The sequence below is a fragment of the Pleurodeles waltl genome, chromosome 3_1 (assembly GCF_031143425.1).
Source record: "Pleurodeles waltl isolate 20211129_DDA chromosome 3_1, aPleWal1.hap1.20221129, whole genome shotgun sequence".
NCBI lineage: Eukaryota > Metazoa > Chordata > Amphibia > Caudata > Salamandridae > Pleurodeles > Pleurodeles waltl.
The window spans coordinates 1,596,172,594-1,596,187,180 of NC_090440.1; the positions used below are offsets into that span (position 1 = coordinate 1,596,172,594).

At 45.5% G+C, this 14,587-nt stretch overlaps 1 long non-coding RNA gene across 1 annotated transcript in view; it reads left to right on the forward strand.

The window, feature by feature from the left end:
• Positions 1-14,194, forward strand: part of LOC138285375 (uncharacterized) — a 30,319-nt gene extending 16,125 nt beyond the window's left edge. The window contains exons 2-3 of the long non-coding RNA XR_011201584.1: positions 12,651-13,030; positions 13,836-14,194. This is a non-coding gene — a long non-coding RNA (uncharacterized lncRNA). The remainder of the gene's footprint in view (positions 1-12,650; positions 13,031-13,835) is intronic.
• Positions 14,195-14,587: the final 393 nt, after the last annotated feature.

A 14,587-nucleotide genomic window follows, 5' to 3' on the forward strand; every position in this document is an offset into this window, starting at 1 on the left:
CGCCGGCTAACGCCATTTTGGTGCGCCATGCGGGCGTCAAATTTATACTTTGACGCACGGCGGCGCAATCACAGGTGTGAGTAATTTTTTTTGATGCACACCGCAGCGTCAAGTCGTAAAGCAAAACCACGTTAATGCAGCGGAAATGAATGTGGGTCGATTTATGACCCCGCAAACCGGATATGCAGCGTTTTTTGACGCAATAGCGTCAAAAAGCCCCGCAAACACTGCCATTTCAGCAGCGGAGAGCCAAAATGGATCCCAGATGCCTCTTCAGATGCCTCTACAGACCCCAGGAAGATGACAACAGACCAGGAACCAGCCAGGATGACCCACACAAGAACCAGGACACTTTTAGGAAGAAAAGAAAGTGTTGCTTCAGTGCAGAGGAGCAGGAAATTCTGGTTAAAGAGGTGACGGAACACCAGCAACAACTGTTTGTCACCTCAAAATTGCCAATTAGTAGGAGAGAGGCTATATGGCAACAAATTGTCAACAAGATCAACAGTGTGGCAGAAGTACGCAGAACAGTCATCGAGTGCAAGAAACTCTGGCATGACTGCAAGCACAGGACCAAGGAAAAGATGGCCAGGAACAGGAAGGCAGCACTGAAGACTGGAGGTGGGAGTCCAGCACACCAGGAGGCCCTGGACCACATGGAGGAGATGGTGGCAGCCGTCATCCCTGAGGAGATCGTCACAGGGTTTCAAGGACAGGACAGCGCAGACTACCAGGAGACAACGCACATGCAGGGTAAGTCGCATGGGGAATTAAAATGCACTATTGTCAACTACAACAGGGGGGATACTGACCACAAAAGGCATGGAAGTCATCATATACATGGAGTGGCATGGGTAAAGAGGGATGGCGTGGGGGCATGGCCTGCACAGACAGAAGCTGGGGCCTACCATTACACTACACCAACAACAGTCCCATGGGGGCATGCTGCCATGCCAACGATGGAGCAAAGGGAAAGCCACACCAGGAGGGAAGGGCACAACGTCAAACTGACATCCTGGCACACGTCAGCCACCATATCCCCTACATTAACTAGGGCCATATTAACAACCTCTAGCCATACCGACAACTGGAATGTAACTACGACAACAGTTGCCACTACCACCTCCGCTCTGTGTGCAGCTCAAGTAGCCAAAGGTAGTAACCTCCCCATGGATCATACACACCTAAATTAGAGGGTTGAGGATGACAGCTCCAGTAATCCCCTGAAAAAAGACAAAGGCCCCAGTACTGTCAAATATCAATGCCCATAGTTGTCGCAAACATCAGCCAATGTCAACAACAATAGGAGCTACACAGCACTAAGAACATACCCATGCTGCATATGTCAGGGTCCATCCTGTGCCTGGGTCACAGTGTAACATCCCAAATGTCATATTGCTCAGACAACAGCATTAAGGGGGAGGACACATGTAACTGGTCACTGAAATACACCTGCACAGTCAGAGGAGGAAATAGGACACTGATACGATTATCAGGGCAATCCAATGTACTACACATTCCCAACATCAGCTGTACACATTACCAATGCCAACATCCATATCGTGCCATAACATTGCTATGCATAGGATATGCTACATGTCAACTACATTTAAGTGGATGTGAAAGATCAGAGACTGGGGCAGGTCCAGATTGTTAAGTGTGCTGCCAGTGCCATCAGAACACCCACAGCCAGTGAAAGGCCTCGCCATGAGAATGGAAGTAGGGGAGGGTTGAGTAGGACAAGAAGGTGGCAATTCACTATTTGGCCTAAAACTATACTAGAGGAGATGATGCAGAGAAGTCCAATAACTTAATACTATACATGTGACATACAGGTGGGCCATAGGCGTGGGAGAATGCCCTTCTGAAAGACTGGAGCAATAAACACGAAACAAGATCACAATGTGAATTCATCACAAGGCAGGCATGTCACATCACTAATGCCACAACACAGACACATTAATTGTACCCCGTTTCATTGCAGAGGAAGATGGATCTCCTGTGGGTATGCCTGTCAAAGAATACCCTGATGACATGGATGACAAGCTGACAAACATTCCACAGGAGACCATCCAAGAGGTCCTTGGAACCCTCCAGACCCCACCTTCAGTCACAAGGAGGGGCCTCATGTTGCAGGCCACCATCATCCTTTTCCTCCTCTTCAAGCATGTGTGGCTCGGGTTCCAGGAGGAGAATGTTCCTTTTTCTGCATATGTTGTGCAGAATAGCACATGTTAGGATGATCTTACAGACCATTTCCGGGGAATATAGGAGACTGCCACCAGTGATGTCGAGGCACCGGAACCTCGACTTGAGGATGCCAAAGGTCCTCTCGACTATGGTGCGTGTCCTCCACGTGCGTCATTGTAGGCACGCTCTGCTGCAGTACTCGGGTTGCCAATAGGTGTCATGATCCATGGCTGGATGCCATACCCCTGATCAGCTGCAATAGAAAATGAATGGGATCATGTTGATGTAGCTAGCCCCATTGAAATCACCTTTCATGGCAGTAGTTGTCTTGTGTTGTCTGTGACTCTTTTGTGTTATTATGTCGCATCCTAGGCTAGTAGGATATACCATCTACATTGTGTTGTTTCCTTGGCTGAACAAGTGTTTGGCTGTTGACCGGTTGTCAGCAGTATGTTTTGGGATTTGCAGTACAGTGTTCCCTCCCTAGCATTGTGACTTGTGATACTGGTGTCCCTGTGTCTTCACTGGGAGTGAGATGATAGTTCCTACACAGGTTAAAATTGACAGTGGTGGTAACATGTTAGCATCCATTTAGGCAAACCACTCCAAACGTTGTGATCATTGAAGTCTTAACATTAGGCTGTACAGTAATTTCAGATGTGTGACAGGTTCAATGGTGACCTAAGAAACATGGGTAGCGGTGTGACAACCTCAGTATGTTCCTGTCCACATGTTGCTGTTGTGGTGTATGTGCTGTGTGTCCTAGAGGGTTGCTGTGCAGTGTGTATATAAGTAGGGTTTTGTACTTACCAACAAGTAGTCCATTGCCATACCGTCCATCCTGGAAGTGTTCATTGATGGTGCAGTGATGGGAGATGAATGAGTCATGGACACTCCCAGGATATTTAGCCACGATGTTGGTGATCAATCCTTGGTGATTGACAATGGCCTGCACATTGATGGAATGTGTGCGCTTCGTGTTGCGGTAGAGGTGTTCAGTTGCAGCAGGTGGCACAAGGCGTACATGTGTGCAGTCGATTGCACCAAGGACGTGTGGGAAGCCACTAATGAGGTAGAACCCCTGCTTTGTTTCCTGCTGCTTCTGCACTGTGTTAGGGAAGCAGATGTGGCGGGTGTAAGTCCAATGATGTCATCCAGTACTTTGGGCAAAAAGGCAGAGAATGATGGATGTGATATTCCGGCAACCAGGGCACCAGTTGTTTGAAAAGAGCCACTTGCCAGCATGTGAAGTACGGCAAGCAGCTTGGTTTCTGTTGGGATGGTGCGGGGTGTCAGCAAGGTGGGTGCCAACTGTGGCTGTATGTTTCGCAGCAGCTGCTGAATGGCCTGCCAGTTCAACCTGTACATCTGGATGATGTCATGTTCCCTGAGGCCATGAAGGGTTTTTCTTGTGCGGAATATCCTCTCCTGCCTTCTGCGCTGCCTTTGGGGTCCCTGCTGGTGTTGTGGTAGCTGCTATTGTTGCTGCTGGGCTCTGTGTCTGCGTGCACGCTGGATGAGAAGCACCTCCATGTCTCCCTTTTGCTGCTCTGCTGCTTTGCTGTTGCTTCTGTGTGTTCTGATTAAATACAGGTGTGTTTGCCCCATTTTAACGCCTGCCCTGACCCAGGCGATACATTTTGACACAAATCGGACTGTGCGTCATTTTCCGGCTCCGCCTCCCGGCCGTGCGTCATTTTTGCCCGAAAGCATAAATACGACGCACGCCCGTTTAAGTCATTTTTTGGGCGGGAACGCCTACCTTGCATATAATTAATGCAAGGCGGGTTGCCGCATCCAAAAAATGACGCACACGGCGGACTTTTGTCGTCCGCGGGCTCGGGTGTCAAACTTTAAATATGGGACAAGGCTTGCGCTGGATGTGCGTCAAAATGTTTGATGCACATTTGGCGCAGACGGAATATAAATATGCCCCCAGGAGTCTTATAAATTTTCTATAAAAATGCAAACCTTGCAATCCTTGATTTTAATGCAATGGGCACCACAAAAATAACAAAGATCAGCTGACATCACATTCTCTCTGTGTGTTTCTCCACTCTCCATCCTTTTTATTGTGCATCTCTCAGTGTACCTTCTATGAGTCTATATCACGGTATGTTGCCTTACAAATCCACCCCTTCCTGTGTATATCTGTTTCACTCCCCACCCTCAATATGGGATTGCGTGTCTCTGTGGAAATGATAGTTTGGTGGAGGGAAACTCGAAGAGCAAACTCCATCCCAAGATCTGTGGGAGAGCATGGAAAGGTACTACTCCCGACTTCCCAAGGTAGTCTCCCCAGGGTAAGTAACAGCTGTAGGTAACGTGGCATTGTAGCTTCTGTCCCCTTGCGTTGATAGAAATTGGCAGTGACTGACACAGTTCAATAAACAATGGTCGTATTCTTAACATTGGACACTAGGGTTGTGCTGAACAATGGCATTTATGGGCTTTGTTGCAGTGGTGCCAAGGACATTTCTGGACACTATGGGGCATATTTATACTCTGTTTGCGCCGGAATTGCGTCGTTTTTTTTTACGCAATTCCGACGCAAAACTAACTCCATATTTATACTTTGGCGTTAGACGCGTCTAGCGCCAAAGTCCATGGAGTTTGCGTAATTTTTTTGCGTGGACACCTACTTTGCGTTAATGAGATGCAAGGTCTAAAAAATTGACTCCGAGGCATGTGCGCCGTATTTACACTCCCGGGCAAAATTCACGCCCGGGAGTGGGCGGGTCAAAAAAAATGACGTATGGCCGCTTTTGCGCCGTTTTTTAGCGCCTGGAAAAGGCAGGCGTTAAGGGACCTGTGGGCTCTGAAGGAGCCCAGAGGTGCCCTCCCATGCCCCCAGGGACACCCCCTGTCACCCTTGCCCACCCCAGGAGGACACCCAAGGCTGGAGGGACCCATCCCAGGGACATTAAGGTAAGTTCAGGTAGGTATTTTTTATTTTTTGTGGCATAGGGGGGCCTGATTTGTGCCCCCCTACATGCCACTATGCCCAATGACCATGCCCAGGGGACAGAAGTCCCCTGGGCATGGCCATTGGGCAAGGGGGCATGACTCCTGTCTTTGCTAAGACAGGAGTCATTTCTATGGGGTTTGGGCGTCAAAAAAAATGGCGCAAATCGGGTTGAGGCGAAAAATTTGCCTCAGCCTGACTTGCCCCATTTTTTGACGCCCAAGCTCCATATCCCCCTACGCCGGCGCTGCCTGGTGTAGGTCGTTTTTTTTCCACGCACACCAGGCAGCGCCGGTGGCTAACGCCGGCTAACGTCATTGATTAAATACGGCGCCCGCATGGCGTTTCAGAATGGCGTTAGCCGGCGCTAATTTTTTTGACGCAATACTGCGTTAGCGCAGTTTTGCGTCAAAAAGTATAAATATGTCCCTATAAGTATTGATATTGACCGAGGAAGCCCAACCATAGACGACATAAAGGTTTGGCTTGATGTGCAGTGTTACTCCGTCACCTCAGTGCTGCCGGGGTGCTATTGGTTATAGCGCTGGGTTAAACATGCAGATAGACCAATGGATTCTATTGCAATTCCCCAACTACACCCTCAAAACCAGGACTCCATTAGCGCTGCAAAGCCACACTAATGACAGAATGTGCAATATACAAATTAACATAACTCAAAAAATAAACGCTGTCCCCTACGGCCATGATGGGCAGTGAGGATAATGTCATTGATAAATGCGGTTGATGATGGACGCTGGCAGTAGGCATCATGGGCAATGCGTGTCACTCTTAGCACTGAAGATACTGGTACTGACTCAATACAGCACCATCATCAATCTGTATTTGGATAAACTAGAACAAAGGAGTCTTGCCACTTATTAGAACTCATGTGGATTAGGTCCTTTGGCACCAATAAAATGGGTACTTACGGCTAACAGCACTGGTGGGCAGGGGCACTAGTGGACATTGAGGGCACTGACAGTAAAAGGCCAAAACTGCCTCTAAAATAGCTGTCCCTTTATGCACTGACTCTGAACATCACCGAGGGGAATAGCTGGTTGTTGTAACTATATTGATATGAGACACTCACAGAAGTGATGGTTGTATGATATTATATATCGGGGTCGATAACACTAACCAGCAATATTATTGCATCGGTTGCATCCTATACCAATACATCATCATGGTAAGTGCATTATTATTATTATTATTCTTACCTCGTCTGCTTTTCTAGACTCACTTTGCATGGTAGTAGTTAGGTCAAGGGAGTGGACGTGGTGTTATTGTCATGCAATATAAGAGACATCTTCTTCTCTATGGTGCAGGGGGCCTAGTGTTTAGAAAACAGAGCTGGACAGTAATCTGGTGAGCCCTGCCAATAAGATATAGTATGTACTTCATTAATTGACCTTCACAGAAGACTGCAGTATGTTGCAAGAGCACGAGCTGCCTCGAGGCACCACTGACACTACCGACAACCCCCATGAGGGCCTTCTCGTAGTCCAATTAAACCCTTCATTGTATGCTCTGTCGAGCCCCTTTTCCCACAGAGAAATGAGGAATTATCTCCATTCCCTGTCTTCTCTTCTCACATTAGCCTCAGCTCTCACCCTTTTCTCCACTCGTCCTACCCTATTTCAATTTATTTTCCAACTGTCACTTTTCTTTCCCACTACTTGGGTCTGGCTTGAGACAGCTTTAGTCTGTGTACTCACAAATTCACAGTAGTAAGACCTATGCTGTGGCTGTCTCTTTACAAACCATACGTTCTACTTCCTGTGACACTTATTTCTTTTCCTTGTGCTCCTTAAACTCCCTTCACCCCCTGGTACTCTCACCATCTTCTTCGTATTTATTTTTCTATTATGCATGCAGTTGAATACTCTATCAATAAAGCGCTAACATTTACAGCTGAATACATAAGCAAGGAGACAAAAATACGTTTTGTATTAGACATTTTACTGTGAGTCTCGTTTTTTCATTTTCTGCTTCGTCGGTTTCTCTTCATTGAAAGTAATTTGTGGAGGTTTAGGTCAGCTTTTGCAGAGTGATGCATCTCCTCACTTCTGTACCCATTCTGATCCTCCTCCATTGTTAGGTATAGCCTAGCAGACAGTGCACGCTGTCTGGTTCGTGAAAAGACCTGTTTTCAGTTTAGACTAGGTTTAGAGCTTGGCCATTGATAATCCCTGGATAGCTTTACTGTCACTCTTATTTGCTAGGTTTTCGGTAGCTTGCGAGGGCTTTAATTCCTCATTTTATGTTTGTCCCTCCCAGTTCATGTTCTTATTTCTTGTGTTCTTCCACTTCCACTGCCTTTTTTTTTATCAGGCACGACTTTTTTTCTTTTTGGGTAAACCATGAGATTGCATGTGTTTTATTGCTGTCTCCCTCGTATTCTTTTCCCTCCTTCCTTGTCTCACTTTGTGTAGCTCCTTCTCGCCTGTGTGCTTCTCCACTCATGTTGCTATCTTGCATGTGTGCATCTCTCTTAAGTACTGGTCTTTTTTAAATGTATTTATTATTTTATGTGGAGGACAACCAGCAAATTGCTACTGGTCCAACTGATTTAAAAACACTTTTGCGCTACACCTATTTAATTTGTTATCTCTCAATCTATATTGTATTAGAAAAAAATAAAGGTACTGTGTCATTTTGTAGGTGCATATGAATAATAGAACATGCATGTGTCTAAGAAATACTCAGCCCTGTCATTGCACCTTTAAAAAAAACTTTTTGTCATGCTGCAAAGCATCTTGATGATGGTGCACAGCTTGGCTAAAAGGCATTGGCAAAGCCTATAAATCCAATAGGCAAGACTTATTGGCTTTGCCAATGCTTGTCTTCTTTAACCACCTCAACTCTACTTTCGGTGGTTGAGGCCCCTTTAACAAAATAACTGTCCCTTTAACCTACTTTCCTGCCTCCTCGATTTACCATTTTTCTGTTACAATCCAATCTGGCATAAGAATTCATGAGACGTGATATGTCTGTCAAACAAAGAATGTGTGTGTACACTTTTATTCAAAGTTAACCTTCTTGTCTTTGGTTTGGCAGGTTGGTGAACAAAAAAATAAAGCCAGTAGATCACCCCCAAACCCCATTTAAAATCATACTTTAACCCACTGTGTTTGGCAAGTAGCAGTTACATCAATTATCTCCTGAAAAACATTAAACGTCAGTACAGAATGAGACACCCACAGGGGGTGTTACTTTGAGTACCATTAAAGCACTTCGTGGTGGCTGAATCCCCAGGAGAAAGACAGGGTGACTGAACTTCGGCTTTTACAACAGAAAGTGCAACATTTTCAATACAGTGGTGCATATTGCACGAATATTCCAGTGAATGAATATTCGAATATTTTATTCCTTTTCGATTTCTGCAGAACGTTTCCTGAAAAAATGATTTTGCTGGAAATTTCTGCAGTACACATGTGAATGTAAATATTATTTACAGCTAAGTGTGGAAGATCACTTCAATGGCTGTTCCCATTATTTTTTAATACATGTCTGCGTTGCCTTTCCACATCAAACAGATCCTGTGCTTCACCTTTCCATAACCCTTCCTGCTTTAGGAAGTGGATGAGGAACCACAGCCTGGGACTCGGAAACACTAATAACTCAACAACTGCCTCCTTGAGCACTTTGGAAGCACTGAAAGGGGCCACTGGGCGGGGCCACTGAGCTTCCACCTGGTGACTATTAAGTTAGCTGCTTAAGTTATATTACTGACCTGTAAGGAAATGGAGACTAGAGGGCATATTTACAAGCCCCTTGCACCTCTGTTACTTCACTTATTCTGACGCATTGGTGGCGCAAACATTTAAATCATATGTATGAGGCAAAAAAACACTCTGCGTGTCTTTGAATGGCCTCATAGTGATGGAGTAAGGTAAGAAAATGCAAATCACTGCATTGCTTTACTCTGAGTTAGGGCAGCACTCCATGGGCGTTGCAGTGGGTGTTCCCATGCAACACTCATGGATTTTGAGGCATCCACAGTTTTAGAAGCCCTTGCAAACCTAGGGATTCCCCAAAACCTTATACCTCCCCAGGGGAGGTACAACAAGGAGAAATATCTTTATTTGTCCTCAAGCCTCCCAGCGCTGTTTTGTGCCCCTTCCTGCACAAGAACAATCCTTCATGCAACACAGTAACCCTTGCACCATGGTGCAAGGGTGCCTGCGTTGGGGCTTTTGTGCAGCTATTTTAGTTATAGCTTCATGCATGTTAATTTAGCATACTAGGCCTGCCGCTGTGCTCTTTAACCTAGATATATTTTATTCAGCTTCGTTTATTATTTTATCAATAGCCACATTTGCAGTCTTATTTTATTTATTTCTATCTCGCTGTTTTTGCTTAGGCCAGCACTACGTTCTCAAACAAGACATTCTTGCTCACTCTGTGTTTCTTTCAAGGCTGCAGTAAGAGAGGTTGCCGGTGAACGTGGTAAATGTTTTGTCTCTGGTGCTCATAGAAAAACACACATCCTTACGTAGGGACATTTTCCCAGAACATCATCTGCTTTATTATATAAACACTTCCCTGTCCCTTACACATTATAGGGAGATTCCAGCCAGAGGACCACGACTGTATGATGATTGCTGAACGCTTCACTACAGCTGCTTATGCAGACTTCAGGCCTTTGCTCAGGTATGGGGGATGATGTCTTCCCAGGGGAACCTAAAGAGCAGAATTAGAGCTTAACATGCTGTGTTCTATTATACCCTAGGTAGGAATTAGTCTATTGACTCTAGTGACAATATGGTAGTGTTATTCCTATGCTTCACTCTCCTTGTCCTGGTTATTGCATTACATGCTTTGTTATCTAAGATGCAGTCGCTTCATTAAAACCTTATTGAAACGTATACTGCCTCTTTATGTCATTGTGTATGTGAGACTAATGTAACTGAGAGAAAACGGATGAGACCTGAGTCACCACGATTTCCTTGAGGAGTCAATTATGTCATGCGCTTGGCTGCCCAATCATCCCTGCTCCTTGGTGGAGATGAGGCACTAGTTAGTTAGCCGGAGCAAAACCCATATTGGGGCGACAGGTGCACCTGAAGTGGGTTAAGACTGAGTCTCCCACACCTCAGGTGATTCTGCAGGTCAAATCCAGTAGTCTCAAGATAATAATGAGAGCTTACGCAACAGTGCTAGGCTACCAAAAAGGCACCAACACGGGGAGAAAGGACAGGAATGTGCTGTATGCCATAGAAATGGCACATTCTTGCCCTTTCCCTTTGACGAAGTGCAGCACAGCAAGGTGACTTGCTGCACTGTTCTGCACTATAAAGGCCATAAATATTGGCGCAAGTTTAGAAACAGTAAGTATATCAGATTATAGAAGGACCTGATTTACAGTTTCATTTGAAGATGAACATTTTGCAGTTTTTACCATTTGAAGAGTTGACGATGAGGGATGTCTTAACCGAAATTGGTTAGTTCTTCACCACTAACCGATTCGATACTGTGGCACTTTTAGCTTTATTACAACATACTCTAATAGAGTTTAGAAATCTTGGGGGAATGTGTAATCCATCTGTTCAAATGTAAAATTAAAACCTCCTGGGTTGCAAAAGTCTTAAATTGATCGAGCATACAACCATAAGATAATGCTTGCACTGGACCCCGCAGCAGGTTCATTGTCCTAGGAGCCAATATCTAAGAAAAATGATGTGGCCCAGGCCAGTATTCTGTGGTTTTTGTTGGGTGCAGATAGGTCAGTACTTCCTCCAGGATGTGCATGCTGCAAATGGCCGTTGTGTACATAAATATCTCATGCACCATGCTTAGGAATCATGGGTGGAAACAAGACTCCGGCTCGATGAAGGTGCTTGTGGTTGGTGTTGATCACAAACCTCACAGGGAACAGCTGATGTGAGCCCCCTTGGCTCCACCTCCCCCAGATAGGTGTATGGAGGGGGAAGTGGAAGGACGAAAAAAGGACTTCAAGCAGAATAAAAAGTTAGGAGGGTTCACTGGTCAAGAATATGGGCTTTGGGCTGCATTCTAAGCTCACTATGAACCACCAAAATTAATAAGATCGCTGCCTGCTGCTAGTCTATTTAAAGGTTTGAGGAACGTTCTTTGGCTGCTCTCTTCCTCAAATCAAAGAACCATTCTGCAGTCTTTGATAATTTTTAGGCTGGGTTATGGAAAAATTCTTTATGTGGGTGCCAACATAAAGACAGTGAACAGGCTTCAAATATTACAAAAGATGTCAGCCTGCCATCTCTGCCATGTTCCTAAATCTATTGCTGTTTCCTTTCAACCAACTCTCCATTGGCTACCATTAATAAGTGCATTCAGTTCAAAGCAATGTTCTATATGCACAAGACTTTGGGCCAGATGTATCAAACTTTTTTGCATTCGCAAATGGTGCGAATGGCAAAATTCGGCTGTTTGCTAATGAAAAAATGCCTTTCACTATGTATGAAAGACATTTGTAGTGAAAATATAAGGAACTGCTAAAATAGCGATTCCTTGCGACTGCAACATGAATTTGCGGGTCGCATTCTGTGTATTGCAAACAGCTACATGATTTCGTGAATCGCAATCTGCATGCGCAAATTCTGTCTCGCAAAGCAATGCATCAACAATTCGCAAATAGCGAATATTCACAGAATGGCCTTTTGCACATGCAATTGACCACAAAGTGAAATCAGGTGGTAAACAGGTGCAACCTATTTAAAGAGGCCCAGAATGACCCAGCCTCTTTCCCACAATGGCTGCCTTTTACGTGATAGTGAGGAGGATGTGGATCCTGGCAGGTTTGAGGAGAGGGAGGAGGAGATAGGAACACATTGTTAGAGTGCACATTACCCTTTTTGACCAAACAGAGGAGGAGATATATGAGAAGTACAGATTAAGCTCAGCCATGATGCTTGACCTGATAGCTGATCTACAACCCATACTGCAGCGCAATACACACAGGACCAATAGTATACCCACCCATGTGCAGGTATTATGCACCCTGCACCTATTAGCCTCAGGGAGCTATCAAGGTGTTGTAGAAGCAGCTGGAGGGGTCTCACACAGTGCTCTCTCACAATTTTTCAATGCTTTTCTCAATGCCATGCTGAGCAAAATTCAACAGCACAAAAGATCCCCCAACACCCCACAGGAATTACTTCAGACAAAATTAGATTTCTACCAGATTGTCCAATTCCCACATGTAATAGGCGCCATCTATGGAACACATGTAGCTATCTCTCCACCATTAGCCACAGAGTATGTTTATCGGAACCGTAAAAAATCACATTCCATGAACATACAAGTAATTAGCAATGCCTCCAACATTATACCCGATCTCGTGGCCAGATATCCAGGTAGCACACATGACTCGGCACAGTGGAATTTACACGAGACTACGAGCTGGGTAGTTTGGCGAAGAATATCTACTGGGTAATGTAATAGTTGACAACGTAGCATTGATGTAAATGTGATGTCACGTACAACAAGTACTCATGTTACTCTCCTGTCATTCCAGGAGACAGTGCCTATGCCGTGCGGCCATTCATACTGACGCCCTATCTGAATCCTGCAACGCAAGCCGAAAGGAGGTATAATGCTGCTCACAGGACAACCCGCACATTGTTGAGAGGACCTTTGGTCTGCTGAAGAGCTGCTTCAAATGCATACACAAGAGTGGTGGTGCACTACAATACAGCCCTGAAACAACTTACAAAATCGTGGCGACATCTGCTATGTTGCATAACATTGCTACAACGAGGGGCATACCTGTGGAACCCACCGAGCCGGACTCAGATGAGGATGGTCATCCCTTGCCACCCCTTCACCCAGTAGACGGAAGCAGTACAGTAGAGGGCAGACAAAGACGTTCTGACATCACGCGCAACCATTTCTGATGTAAGTAATGACAATACCACGTCTATTATATATATTGCTGTAGGTAGCATCTTTATTGCCTTGACTTCAGGTAATATATTTGTGATTAGGACATAGCTATGCACTATACACAAATGGGTGCGAGTAATAGTGTCACACTATTAGCATCATAGTATAACTGTTTTGCTACATGTTAAACTAGTCCTCCATACCCCCTCATCATTACTTCCTACGTCCACGCACTCCACTTAAGTGCTCAGTGGCCTCAGTGGCACCTCTTGTAGCGGGTTCAAAGACAGTACTGTGTCTGGTACTGCGACGCCTAGGATCCATCACAGGGGCTGTGAGACTGCTGAGGCTAAACAGCTCCTCACTATCCCCACCACCCAGTTTGCTGCATTGTCTCCAAAACATTGGTTATTTGCACCAATCCTTGTGCAACGTCTCGACTGCAATGTGCCCTCTCCACCTGTATGCCCACAGCATGTCATGATATCAAGGCAGTTGAGGTAGAGAGCCAATTGACAGATCTGCAGAACCCATCCAACCTGCCCATAAATTGGTGATGGTGCCTACAGTGGCTGACACGCTCCTGCTGAATCACAGTGCAGAGTTCCCTAATAGCATTAGTCATCTCCTTTGTGTTTTCTGCTGCTGTTTGCTGTCCATCATGCAGCTTGCACATGTTTTCATTAAGAGACTCTAACTGCTTGTGCATTACTCCCATGTTGTCATTCTGAGACTCAAACTGCCTGTGCATTGCGCCCATGTTATGATTGAGTGACACCAACTGCCTGTGCATTGACCTCATGTGTTTACATTGCAGGGGCTGCACTTTCAGCATGGAAGCTTCAAGGTCGCCAAAGAGTGATGGGCCCTCACCTTCCTCAGCGCACTGTCTGCCTGCTTCGTGACGCCTCCTGAGGGGAGTGGACTGACGCTGGGGCAGGGACTGCTATCTTACTGTGATTTTAGCCTCTGGGTGTGGTGTGGGTTCTTCATCCAGCATTTCATCAGAGTCCAGGTTATACTCTGGGAGAGGAAGCACTCTTGCCCTGTGTCTAGTTGGTGCATTAATGAAGGACTCACTTGTTTTTGAGTCGGACTGTGGCTGTGTTTCGCTATCCCCCACATTTCCACCTTCTGCTGCGTCAGGGCACGAAACATCTACAACGACAATGTGCAGCATGTCATTTTTGATTATTACACAAATAGTTGCATAACAGTATTAAATGTACACTGACATAGTATCACTAAGATTTTTTTGTGTTGTTTCTCTAATGGCTTGACACTATCTTGCTATTTATGTGGTATTTGCACTTCAGGGGTGTGGACTACCACTCCCATAAGGCATTGTTGTATTGTATGTAAGATGGCATGGACTACTTATCACACTGCATAGTGTCAATAGCTATTTTTAAGGGTCATTTGTACATGCACATATGGGAAGACACATCATTACTGCCCTTACCATGTCTTCCATTGGTGTAGACGATGTCTGGGTGGATGGTCCTCCTCCGGTGCTCCTTGCCTCCTTTAGCCTGCTGGCTACCCTCTCTTTGGCATGGGAATACAAGT